This window comes from Chelonia mydas, chromosome 13 (genome assembly GCF_015237465.2).
Source record: "Chelonia mydas isolate rCheMyd1 chromosome 13, rCheMyd1.pri.v2, whole genome shotgun sequence".
In the NCBI taxonomy this organism is placed as follows: domain Eukaryota; kingdom Metazoa; phylum Chordata; order Testudines; family Cheloniidae; genus Chelonia; species Chelonia mydas.
In genome coordinates this window covers 28,156,131-28,168,929 of record NC_051253.2, presented here as the reverse complement: position 1 = coordinate 28,168,929, position 12,799 = coordinate 28,156,131, and the positions used below count along the sequence as shown (strand labels likewise).

General features: G+C 49.0%; 1 long non-coding RNA gene across 1 annotated transcript; it reads right to left on the bottom strand.

Annotated features, from left to right (window-relative positions):
* Window positions 1–251: 251 nt before the first annotated feature.
* On the bottom strand, window positions 252–12,351 carry LOC122462804. The gene is made up of 3 exons (XR_006285612.1): window positions 12,204–12,351; window positions 7,898–8,027; window positions 252–518 (listed from the first exon to the last, which is right to left on the bottom strand). It is a non-coding gene; the product is annotated as an uncharacterized LOC122462804 (long non-coding RNA).
* Between the last annotated feature and the right edge of the window lie 448 nt (window positions 12,352–12,799).

Sequence of the window (12,799 nt, the reverse complement as noted above, 5' to 3'; positions counted from 1 at the left end):
CCGCTCTACTCCTTCACCTCAACAGTATTGCTCACTCTCACGCTGATGTTTTTTCTTAAAGCCCCTGCTCCTGGAGTGCTGTGATAATGTGAGAATCTCAGCTTCACTTTTTTTTTAAAAAAAGGCAGTTTCTAAGTCTAGTGGTTGTTGCGAAAAGCTCAAAGCACAAACCCTACAAGGCTCAGAAACCAGACAGCAAATATAAGAACCTGCATTCATATTTTTTAAAATCTCATGATTTTGAAGCCAGTTTTGTGAATTTTGGGGCCTGACTCACTGTATTTGAATGCTAGAGGTTGTGAATCCAGCCTCTGGCTCTGTAAGAGACCTGGGGTGTTTCTGTCTCCATGCTCTGTCTCTGCAGGCAGACGTGGCACAAAGATAAACTTCCAGCTCCTGATGATGTTAATATTTAAGATGCTAATAACACTGAAGATGAAAGTCGTAATAACGAAGTTTTTTGTCCTGTGACTAGAGCTTGACTTCATGGATCCAGGAGACAAAATTTGAGCTGTTTCCTTTCTCAAACAAACAAACAAGCAAACATAAACAAGTTAGAAACTGTTTTGGATTCTGGCAAACCCTCTGTTTTTAAAGTGTCATAAATCAGGAACCACCATCCTATTTCCTTAGAAGTCAGAAGGCATCCATTCTACCTCCTCCACAGATGTCACCTACCAATTTTCAGGCAGATATTCCTTTGCTTGTTGATTTTACTGGGGAAGACAAAATATCAGGCTCACCATGGATGCCACTCACAAGCTTAGTTCTGGAGCAGCCCCTTCGCTCTACAATGACAGGGTGGAAAGAAGTTACTCTAGCATGACAAGAAAAAGGAGTACTTGTGACAGACAACAAACCCTGCAATTTCTTTTCCTGCCTTCCTAGGTACTTGCTTATGTTGCAGTCACACATGTAAACACCTAGTGTCTTTCTAAAGGTTTTGAGAAGCAGTTTTCTCAGCGCCTTTACTGGTTGGTTCTTGAAACAGGTAATTCTGGAGCACAGAAGGGTCCACTAAAGGACAGACTAGATGGTCTGAGCTGATGTGGCAATTCCAGCATTCCCAACTCTGCAACCTGCTGATTTCCTGTGGCAGGAAGTTTCCCCATCAGCTGCCCGATGAGGCATTTCCTTTTTCCCCCTTGGCAAAATGCTGCCTTTTGGCTCTTTCACAGCCCCCTAGTTCTTGTCCAGATTAGTCAGAGGTTATGGCTACACTCAGAGACCTTACAGCTGTACCGATGCAGCTGCGCCGTTGTAAGCTCTCTAGTGTAGCCGATGGGAGAGAGCTCTCCTGTCCACTTAACTAGCCCACCACCAACGAGCAGCGGTAGCTATGGCGGCAGGAGAAGCTCATAGCGCTGTCCACACCAGCGCTTAGGTTAGTGTAACTGTCACTCACGGGTGGCTTATTCACACCCCTGAGGGACATAACTTACACCGACGTAAGTGGTAGCGTAGAGATAGCCAGAGACAAGCTGTCCTTCCTTTTAACAGCACAAGGGAGGCCAAAAGAGCTTCACAGAAAACATGGGTGCTTCCTCCCTCTGCGACAAGTTTCCCAGTTTGTCTGGCCAGACAGTCCCCAGCCAGAGACCTCACAGCATCAACCTCTCCAGCCAGGGGTGGATCCTGAGGTGTTGCGTCAGGGAGCTCAGTAGCACAATCCAGTGCAGTAACCCATGGAGAGCACTATTGTTTTACCAGCTGAACATCCTTACCAGAGCAGATCTAACTAGACGGTTGGCTTTAGCTCAGGTAGAAGGGACACGTTCCCAATAGACCTGCGCCCATCCTGCTCCTTGTTAAGGGAAATGGGTGTATATCATTCTCCTCTTCAGCATTTGTCTCTTTACACTGCTGACCTAGGTAAACAGCTCCAGGCTGCCATGTGCCTTTTTACAGTAAGCAATTGAGTCTGCCCACCTCCTGGCTGCCTTGCATTTCCTCCCAGGCGACACAGTGGCTTGGGTTAATGGGTTTACTTTGTCATGTCTAGTAGGGAATGGCCTCTGAAAGTGGGTGTTAATTTGTTATTCTAAGCCGGCAGCTGTGTGGTGGGATGGAGAGAGCAGGTGGCAGCCCAGCGGCCAAGGGCAAACAGGGGGGAGGAGGAGGGAGGGCAGGGCTTCTGTCAGAGGAGGAGGTTAGTCATGAGATCACTATGTCCTGTATCAATGGATTAAGCATCATGTGATGCCAGCCCCTGGAATGATGCCAATTATATTATTCCACCGAGAGGCAGACTTTTCCTGGGACCACCATGCTCTGCTCTGTGCCCCACTGCCGCCGTGTTTGATGCTTAATTTAATCACAACATTCTTTTGTCCTGTTCTCTCTTTCTTTAGCTTGAAAAAAAAAAGAACCCTGAGAATCTGACGCTGAGAGTTGAAAATTGCCAATTACACGCCGGAATCTGCTTGGTAAAGCCTGGAGTCCCAGACCAGCACCTGCGTGTTCTGATTGGTCAGGAAACTTGACCAGGGGGTGAGAAAATTCTTTCCAAAAAAGAAAGAATGAGACACACGTAGGAGTCCTGAATTGCATGATGGGAGCTAGTCTGGGGAAGTGGGCGGGGAGGGGTCTATTTCTATGGTTGCCAGTCCCATGCTATTCCATCAGGACACACTTGGCAAGTTGAAAGACAGACGAAGGAAGGCTTCATTTTCTTGGGCTGGTGCTACATTAGCCTTTTCTACCTAAAACTTTCCCAGCGGTTCTAGCACCAGCAGCTCCAGAGCTAACGGCAATGCTAGAAACGCTAGAGCTGATAACGTGCCAGTCTTTCTCCGCGTGGAGCGCATCTAAGGCCTGATCTACACCTAAAACTTAGGTCGACCTAGCTACTTTGCTCAGGGATCGAGAGACGCAGTTAAGCCAACCTAAGCCCCTAAGTGTTCCGTCGACCTAACTACCGCTTCTCGAAGGGGTGGATTATTAACTGCAGTGACGGAAAACACCCTTCCATCGCTGTAGCACGTTTCTACACCATGGCACTACAGCGGCCCAGCTGCAATGTTATAACTGTGCCACTGTCATGTCTGTAGTGTAAAAAAGCCCTAAATTAAACAGCAGTTCAATCTACTGTGGCCTTCCAGGCCTTGTCCATACTAGCTTTCCAACCATCACTATTGCAGGTGAACCTGCCTGGCTGGTAGCAACTGGGAAATTTTAGAGGGGGGGAAACTAATGTAGATGAGGCCTCTGGTCACTGATGGATGGAGCTGGCTGAAGAGTGGAAAAGGGCTATTATCGCTAAAGCAGGATGTTATGGCTAAAGGATGGCTCAGGGTCATGGGCAGAACACCAAGGAGGAAGTGAGCTAAGGAGGTACAGTTAGGAGCAATGGCTGGAATTAGGTAGAGGAAAATGTAGGTTGATTATGACGAATGTTTCCTAGCAGTGAAGTGGAATAGATTGGGAAAATAGCTCTCCCTGAAGGTTATGAAAGCCCCTTTATTTGGGTCATGGGGACAGACTTCTCAAGATGATGGCTTTAAGGAACAATTCTGCAGGGATGCACTATGACTGTGACTTAACTTCTTTCCATCTCTGCATCCCTGCAGGATTGTTCCTTACAGCAGCATCTTGACATATTTCTTTACCCAAATATTAATAGTCCCTTTCTCCTGCCCACTCCTCTGTCTGTCCTGTCCATTTAGATTACAAGCTCTGTGGGGCAGCAGCTGTCTCTTGCTAAGTGTCTGTGCAGTATCTAACACAGTGGGGCCCTGATCTTGGCCAGATCCTCTAAATATTATTGGGATACAAATAATGAATAATAGCATAACATTAACCTGTGGAATTCACTGCTGCAGGTTAATGGGGAAAATAACTTAGCAAGATTTGAGAGAGGATTAGACTTGAATTTATCTGACTAGAACAGCATCTACTGTTCTATTATTTAGTCTAAACATGTCAAGGACTTTCAGTGTTCAAATCCCTTCCCTCCACCCCCCAAAAGTACTGCACAATTGTCCCAATGCACTGCAGGAATTTGGTCTTAATACTTAGCATTTACCGGTCTTTATATCTTCAAGGCGCTTTACAAACATGAACTAAGGAGCTCTCACAATGTATCCGTTAGGCGAGGAAGTGTTATACCCATCTCACCAATGAGGAAAGTGAGGACGAGCTGTTATGTGCCTTGGCTAAAGCTAGAGAGTCACTAGCAGAGGTTGGATTTGAACTCGGGGGGTCCTGGCGCCTAGGCCAGAGCTCAGGCCACACTTGTTCCTCAACAAGAAGAGAAAACAATACAACCAATATGTTGGTACTTGGTGGCCTCCCAGCCAGGGAGGGCAAAACAGGTTCCCATGGCCTGAACTCCCCAGTACCACTCCACTAACTCTCACAAATCGTGCCCGCCACGGGTCAGCATCACACATGCTACTCCAGAACTGCAGGCCCCACCACTCCCCACACTGCCCACCTGCTGCAGGCTCACTGGGGGGCACAGTGATGGCTGGTCAGAGGAGAGGTTGACCAGCAGCAGGGCAGCACTATAAGCAAGACCATGCACAGTGGGCAGAAGTGTGGTGGGAAGGCCTGAAGGGCCCTAAAATGTTCTGGTATGGGGGAAGGGCAAAGGAGGGAGAAGGGAGTGGGGTAAGCAGGAAGGGGCGGCACATTGCATGAGGCAAAGAGCGAAGATGGAGGAAAGGAAGAGGGTGAGGCAGGAAGGGAGTGGGCCTACTGGAGAAGGGGACAAGAGCAGAGGACACAGGAGACAACTCGAAAGGAGGTGGAGGAGGGCTGGGAATTGGCCAGGAGAGAGGAGAACCTCAGAGTGCCAGGCAGGATAGCTACCTCCAGGACTGGGCAGGGTGGAGCTGCAAGGAAGAGCCGGATCCCCTGGTGAAGATGAGAATGGGGGTGGGGGTGGGGGGAGTATTCAAAAGGACACAGTGCCCCTGTCACTGCTATTTCAAACCCTGCCATAGCAGAGTGTGGGGATCACTGTGCCCATGCACGTGTTCATGGCAATCCCAGGGGCCTGTCCGGATTGATGTTCTCCTTCTGGTTTTTCGCCTGGCTGTTTGCCTGAGGACAGACAGACTCCCGCAGCCCCTTGCCCGGCCAGAGGAGATGAGTGACACACAGACAGGGTGCTCTCTGCAAACGCCTGTTTCCTTATCTATTCTGGCCTCCTCTGTCAGAGAGCAGCTTAATGTTCCCCTCTCACCTTTTCTTACCCCGGCCTGTTCCTCACAGGGAAATGGCTTTAAATAAACATTTCGGCCAAAGCAGCAGAAATGGCAGGCAGGTTTCTGAGAGCTGCTAAACTCCCCGCAGGCTTTCACTTGACATGTTAAAGGCACACTGCCTTGTTTACACTCGGCTGCTAACCCGAGTTAGCTAACACCTTCTAAATCCTAGCCTAGACAAGGCCCACTTGCTACAGCAGCTCAGGCCCTCACAGCAAGCCCCTGCACACATTCCGGCCACAGGAGTTCCACCCTCACTGGATACCACAGATGGACAACATAGCACGGATGGGTATCCAGCATGCATTGCAATATAGCACGACTGGATAGTATTCATAATGGGTCTAGCTCTTCTGATCAGTAGATCTGAGGGAGTTATATAAATGAGGGCAGTATCATTATCCTCAGTTTACTGATGGGGAAACTGAGGCAGAGAGCAAGGCAGTGACTTGCCCAGGATCACCCAGCAGTTGAGCTAGGAATAGAATCCAGGTATCCTAAGTTCCAGGCCAACGCTCTATCCACTAGGCCATACCTCCTCCCAAATAGCCTGTCTATTCCAAGTCTGAGCCTCTGGTCTCCCTTCCCACAGCAGTTAAGATTAAAAAGTTTCTGCCACTCGAATGACAACACAAGTGGTCTGAAGATGGGGCTTTTCCTTGAATAATTCTGACTCATAGGCCTGCTGGCCCATCTATCACTTTAATCTTTGCTCACTGGCTGAGACTTTAGAGCTGCTCCCCCACGCACAGTCAGTGAGCAGAGATTAATCCGATGGCTGAGAATTTATCAGTTTGCAAAGAAAGAGACTGTCTCTGAACCCCAGTCTGGAGAGTGGCAGGAATTTACGCTCCCTTGAGCCATCAAGGAAATTCACCCCAGTACAGAGCTGTTGTTCCTGGCATCTGCTAGGCAGAAAGATCATCAGATGCCCCAAATATCCGTTTACTTTAAAAAACAAATATTCACTTCAGGATGCTGTTTACGTAACAAGTCTCATATAGCTTTAAGTCATCGCCTTTTGCTCGTTGTCACATGCTATTATTGCACATTTAATATTTATTTAACTCTGCTTGTTGTGCCTATGGCAGATGGCAGGCAGTCTGCTAGGCTAGCCACTGAGACAGATTAGTGCCACATCAAAACTAAAACATTGGATGGTTTGGGGAGCAGCAGACTCATCTGCTTCAGAGCTGTATGTCTACACATTGGAGTTTTCTTATTATCACAGATGCATGAATGTTGAAGATTTGTGTGTTGCTGTTGGGCCCAGATTCATGCTGGAGACCACCTGTCCCCGCCCCACCCCACCCGCTCGGTATCCAGGTGGCACAGGGATGACTTCTGAGCACAGGCACGGCCCAACAGCTTCAGCCTTTGCTATTAGGCTGACCTCGGAGGCTCAGCTTGCGTGTCTGCATTAGGATGAACAATGGGAGCTAATCTCCTTAGCACTAATAAAAAGCCTCAGCCAGCTTGCCTGAGGTCTAGAGAGAGCCAAGTTCCAGGGAAAGAAAGAGACTTAAATGGCAAAGGGTCTAATAACCTACACCACTTGCTGAGACACAAAATGAGAAGGGATCTCGTGCCTTAAGCATGGGCTGATCACCAGTCAGGTCCAGGAAGTGATTCTCTTCCCTGTAACAGTGTAATGTGGCACAAAATCACGATGGGGCCTTTCTCTGAAGCAAGACGAGACAGAACCAAGATGCCAGAGCAGACAGACCAATGATCTGTTTCATTGTGGCCATTCCTATGTGTCTAGCAGCCCAAAACATTCAGCATGATGCCATCTAAAGGAGAGGAAATAGTGTACTCAAATCACAGGGTCTTTCACTAGCAACATGCAGGGCTGACAAGAAAATACATCATAAGCTCCTCTGTTAAAAGTGCCAGCTCCAGAAGTAATCCAACATTTCAGTCTGAACACGATTGCAGATTCCTTCCAGTCCATGACTGCTACTGACAGTCCCCTCCATCATCTATGCCCCCAAAGCGGGTCTTGGCATCACAGTGGCCAATGTAAATACCATTCATGCACACCAAGCACAAGTGATGGCAGGATAAGCCTTGCTCTTCAATGGATGGAGAGCTGAGAGGCCCAGCACAGTGAGCGACACCCCATCCCTAACAAAAATAAACTAAAAACAAGGGGAAGGGGAACAACTTGGAGTCACAGGATTTCCTAGGGGTTAATGACCATCTCAAGCCTCTTTTGGCAACCAAGATATAGGAACATAAGAACGGCCGTACTGGGTCAGAGCAAAGGTCCATCTAGCTCAGTATCCTGTCTTCCAGCAGTGGCCAATGCCAGGTGCCCCAGAGGGAATGAACGTCTTTCGGTCTTTTCAGCTGGTCATTATACCCCAGGGAGTCCTCCTCCTTGCTGGTTGTTGCTTAAACCGCACTGGTACTACTTTCCACTTATGGGGCCTCATCCTATGAGGTATGAGCACTCGTTTCAGCTCCCATTGACTTAACTCAGCTGCTTGTGGGATGAGGGTCATACAGTGCCTTTAATCAGAAGATCTCAAAGCACTTTACAAAGTAAGCAAGTCCTCTTCTCCTGTTAGAAAGTAACTGATGCACAATTGATTGCAGTTTAGATGCACCAGTCAGGAATCTCTCCAGTGAGAGCTGCAACGAATGGTCATGGGAACGTTAAGAGCAAAATCGCTTTTACTTACGAGCACTCTTCCATGATGCTTTTCTTCCACCCTCTTTGCTGTAGCTCAGCCATGCTGTAATCCAGGAGCAACAAATGGCGTCTCCACTTTTCCCTGAGATCCATTCTGGTTACAGAAGGTTTCTTCACCCCTGCAAAGGGTAGAGAAAGAAATGTACATACTCAGTGAGAAGTCAGGACTCGGGGTAGATTTTCCCTTATAGCTTTTCCAGTCACATACTGGCCAAGTGCAGAGCATTTCCTTAGGCCAGGTCTACACTACAGAATTACTTGGGTATAATGTTGCTCAGGGGTGTGAAAAATCCACACCCCTGAGCAACAGAGTTCTACTGACCGTAACCCCCCGTGCAGACAGCACTATGCTGACAGAGAGCTTCTCCTGTCGACATAGCTATGGCCTCTCGGGGAAGTGGATTAACTGCGCCGATGGGAGCAGCTCTCCCATTGGTGTAACAGCATCTTCACTAAAGTGCCGCACCGGTGCCACTGTGCCGCTGTAGCACTGTACGTGAAGACAAGCCCCTAGTCACAAAGCCCTTCCAGTGCCACTGGCTCTTTGAGTAGCGAACAAAAAGCCAGATGGGATTAGGTTTACCAGCAGCACTGAGGAAGCATTCACTGCAGGGGAAGCTGCAGCGCTGTGGTGGTCCATACTGCGCAGGGAGGCTGCAGTGCTGTGGTTGTCCATACTGTACAGGGAGGCTGCAGCGCTATGGTGGTCCATACTGCGCAGGGAGGCTGCAGCGCTATGGTGGTCCATACTGCGCAGGGAAGCTGCAGCGCTATGGTGGGCCATACTGCGCAGGGAAGCTGCAGCGCTGTGGTGGTCCATACTGCGCAGGGAGGCTGCAGCGCTATGGTGGTCCATACTGCGCAGGGAGGCTGCAGCGCTATGGTGGTCCATACTGCGCAGGGAAGCTGCAGCGCTATGGTGGTCTATACTGCACAGGGAAGCTGCAGCGCTGTGGTGGTCCATACTGTGCAGGGAGGCTGCAGTGCTATGGTGGTCCATACTGCGCAGGGAAGCTGCAGTGCTATGGTGGTCCATACTGCGCAGGGAAGCTGCAGCGCTGTGGTGGTCCATACTGTGCAGGGAGGCTGCAGTGCTATGGTGGTCCATACTGCGCAGGGAAGCTGCAGTGCTATGGTGGTCCATACTGCGCAGGGAGGCTGCAGCGCTATGGTGGTCCATACTGCGCAGGGAAGCTGCAGTGCTGTGGTGGTCCATACTGCGCAGGGAAGCTGGAGTGCTGTGGTGGTCCATACTGCGCAGGGAGGCTGCAGTGCTGTGGTGGTCCATACTGCGCAGGGAGGCTGCAGTGCTATGGTGGTCCATACTGCGCAGGGAAGCTGCAGCGCTGTGGTGGTCCATACTGTGCAGGGAGGCTGCAGTGCTATGGTGGTCCATACTGCGCAGGGAAGCTGCAGTGCTATGGTGGTCCATACTGCGCAGGGAGGCTGCAGCGCTATGGTGGTCCATACTGCGCAGGGAAGCTGCAGTGCTGTGGTGGTCCATACTGCGCAGGGAAGCTGGAGTGCTGTGGTGGTCCATACTGCGCAGGGAGGCTGCAGTGCTGTGGTGGTCCATACTGCGCAGGGAGGCTGCAGTGCTATGGTGGTCCATACTGCGCAGGGAGGCTGCAGCGCTGTGGTGGTCCATACTGCGCAGGGAGGCTGCAGCGCTGTGGTGGTCCATACTGTGCAGGGAGGCTGCAGCGCTGTGGTGGTCCATACTGTGCAGGGAGGCTGCAGTGCTGTGGTGGTCCATACTGCGCAGGGAAGCTGCAGCGCTGTGGTGGTCCATACTGCGCAGGGAGGCTGCAGCGCTATGGTGGTCCATACTGCGCAGGGAAGCTGCAGTGCTGTGGTGGTCCATACTGCGCAGGGAAGCTGGAGTGCTGTGGTGGTCCATACTGCGCAGGGAGGCTGCAGTGCTGTGGTGGTCCATACTGCGCAGGGAGGCTGCAGTGCTATGGTGGTCCATACTGCGCAGGGAAGCTGCAGTGCTATGGTGGTCCATACTGTGCAGGGAAGCTGCAGTGCTGTGGTGGTCCATACTGCGCAGGGAGGCTGCAGTGCTGTGGTGGTCCATACTGCGCAGGGAAGCTGGAGTGCTGTGGTGATCCATACTGCACAGGGAGGCTGCAGTGCTGTGGTGGTCCATACTGCGCAGGGGAGCTGCAGTGCTATGGTGGTCCATACTGCGCAGGAAGCTGAGATGGCACAGAACATGTTTAGATTTTATTGAAATCTTCTGAGTTGCTGCCACCATTAGTCTCGCTTATACCATCCATATCCCATATTGTAAGGTAATATTTGAGCATTGGTATTGGAAGCCTCTGTAACTAGGTAAATCACCAGTCAGGATGGAGACATTAAATAGTGCCAAGTGTCAATCTGCAATCAAAGGTGCTACATCCTGTCCCACAGGGAAGGTCAAGCAACACCAGACATACTATTGTGGAGCTTTAAAGAGGACAAAAGACTTTGTTGCTCTGCTCTCCCCACTCCGCCCCCATGAAGATAAGTCATGCAAGTGGATTCCTCCTGTCAGCTGAGTTTGCAGCTCAGCACACATGGCAGGAGGGGGATAACAAGAAGTAAGAAGAAGTACTGTACTGTTCACAAGAAGTAACTGTGTCTCTATGCGGCTTGGACTCTGGAGGGCAAGGTTTTCTAGACATAAGCAAGAAGTCCCCAGCTGTTTAGCCCTAAAGGACATATAGAGCTTGCTTATTATAAAAACTTTTATTACCTTTTGAACTTTGTAACTCATTTGGGTATCTCTCTTAGGAAAAGGAAACAAGAGTTATGTATAAGGTTAAAGCAGGTGAACCTATTAATAAATCTGCATATATTTTATTATAAGATTGGCTACAAGCATGGGCTTTGATGTTAGATCTAAGGTGTGGTTGACCTAGGATAAGTGACTGGTCCTTTGGGACTGAGATTAATCTGACTATTGCTGTGATTCTCGGTGTAAGGGACCATCTATCACACAGGCAGGTTTATCTGGGTGGCAAGACAGAAAATCCAAGGGGACTGTCTGCAACTCCATGCTAAGGCTGTTATAGTACCTGAGGAGTTCACACTTAATAAGTGGTGGGTGAAATCTATGTATAGAACTCATCAAAACCAATTTGGGGTTTGGACCCTTGTTCTTAACAGTCTGCCCTGAGGCTGGTACTCACAATGCAGGCAGCTTGACAAGGCCATTAATAATTGTCTTCAGAGCAGGCTTTGAATAGAATGTAGTAAATAAGGCCTGGTGCCATCCATTGAACAAGGAAGAGAAACATAATAATGTCATAGCTGCTCATTCAGTGTGTACTGTCTTTCTTGTGCACTGAATAACACAGAGGTCTAGTGGAAAAAATAGAATGTGATCATGTCATTAAACAACATACCACAATACATACCCATAAGCTTGACAGGCAACCTTAATTTCGGCATTTCCTAAGTTCTGAGTGCTAGACTTTGCAACCTGACTAATATGCTTTCCCTGTTGTCTGTGTATTTATGCACACAACACTCACAGAATACAGATTGCATTTTTATACCCCAAAGTGTATTTTAACAACAGCAATTTTAATGATAAAAATGAAGATAGGGTCCAATTCCGTGTACCCATAAATCTCCCTAATTTATGCAGCTATTTAAGATATATAGAACAGAAGGACATATACTAGAAAACATCAGGGGAACAGACGGGTGCTGCTCAGTTGCACACAGAACATAAATACATAGGCACAGAAAGAGGTCATTTTTTTTGTAGTGCAGCAAATAAAAACTGCTCCAATTATTGGACTGGGCTAGAATGGCAATTAACCCCCATGGGCGACTGTTACACAGGCTACTGTACTTGACTACTACACCTCAACACGGCAAGCTGCAAGACACTCCTGGTTTGTTATGGGGTTTGCAAAAGGATTCATAATCCTCACACGCAAGGCAAGTGGGTTATTGGGTGAATGACTGCTCTCTGGGGAGAGCCAAGAGGCAAAAGGGGAGGAACTGATCTCTGTTGACACAAAATGTCACATCAGTGCTGGGGTGAAAGGGTTGTTACCGCTCCCACGGCGAACTGGGGGGGGGGGGGTCCTGCTGTGCTATGTGTTTCTTTCAGTGCTAGGCGAGCACCTCTGTTCCGAGTCACTAGGAGGAGGGAAGGTAGATTGCTGACCAAAATAAAACCATATAGAAACCTTTCCACAACTCTCCGAAGAAACACACAGGCACACACTATTATTAAGATTTATATAGCAACTGGAGTGGCTGGAGCAAGAAAATATAGCTCAGACTCTTACCAGCACTCCACTGCATGGGGGTGTCACCCTGTGTACAGAAGGCACTGGCGTCGCCCAGCTGCCACTGAGCGTGCAATTTTTATTATTATTCCTGGGGGTGCATGAGAGGGATTGAACCCAGCTTGACTTGGAGATCCCAAAGTGTCGACAGGGCTGGCAGACAGAAAAAAGCACACTTTTAACCTGTAAAGAGAGTGCGTTCAATATGCCCAGGCCACTTTGGCTGGGAGGGATGCTCGGTTCCTTTGCAGCATTGAGTATGGTGCGCTTGCTAGGATCCTGTGGGCACCTCATCTAAACAATTCCCTGCCATTGTAAGGACCTTAGGCTTTGCTGTCACCTTGTTCTCACCTGTTCTTTGTCTGTGGACACAACAGTTTAGTCTCTTGAGGACTGAAATGTGTTTCTCTAACTAAAGTCATTGGGCTCAGGATAGGGGTGTCCGGGTGAAACTGAATGGTCTGTGTTATATAGGAGGTCAGACTAAATTCTAATGGTCCCTTCCGGCCTTCAACTCCATGGAAAGCCTCTGAAAGAGAACAGACATGGAAAACCCATGATGCTTTTCAGAACTGAACTGCACTTTTCCCTAGTCT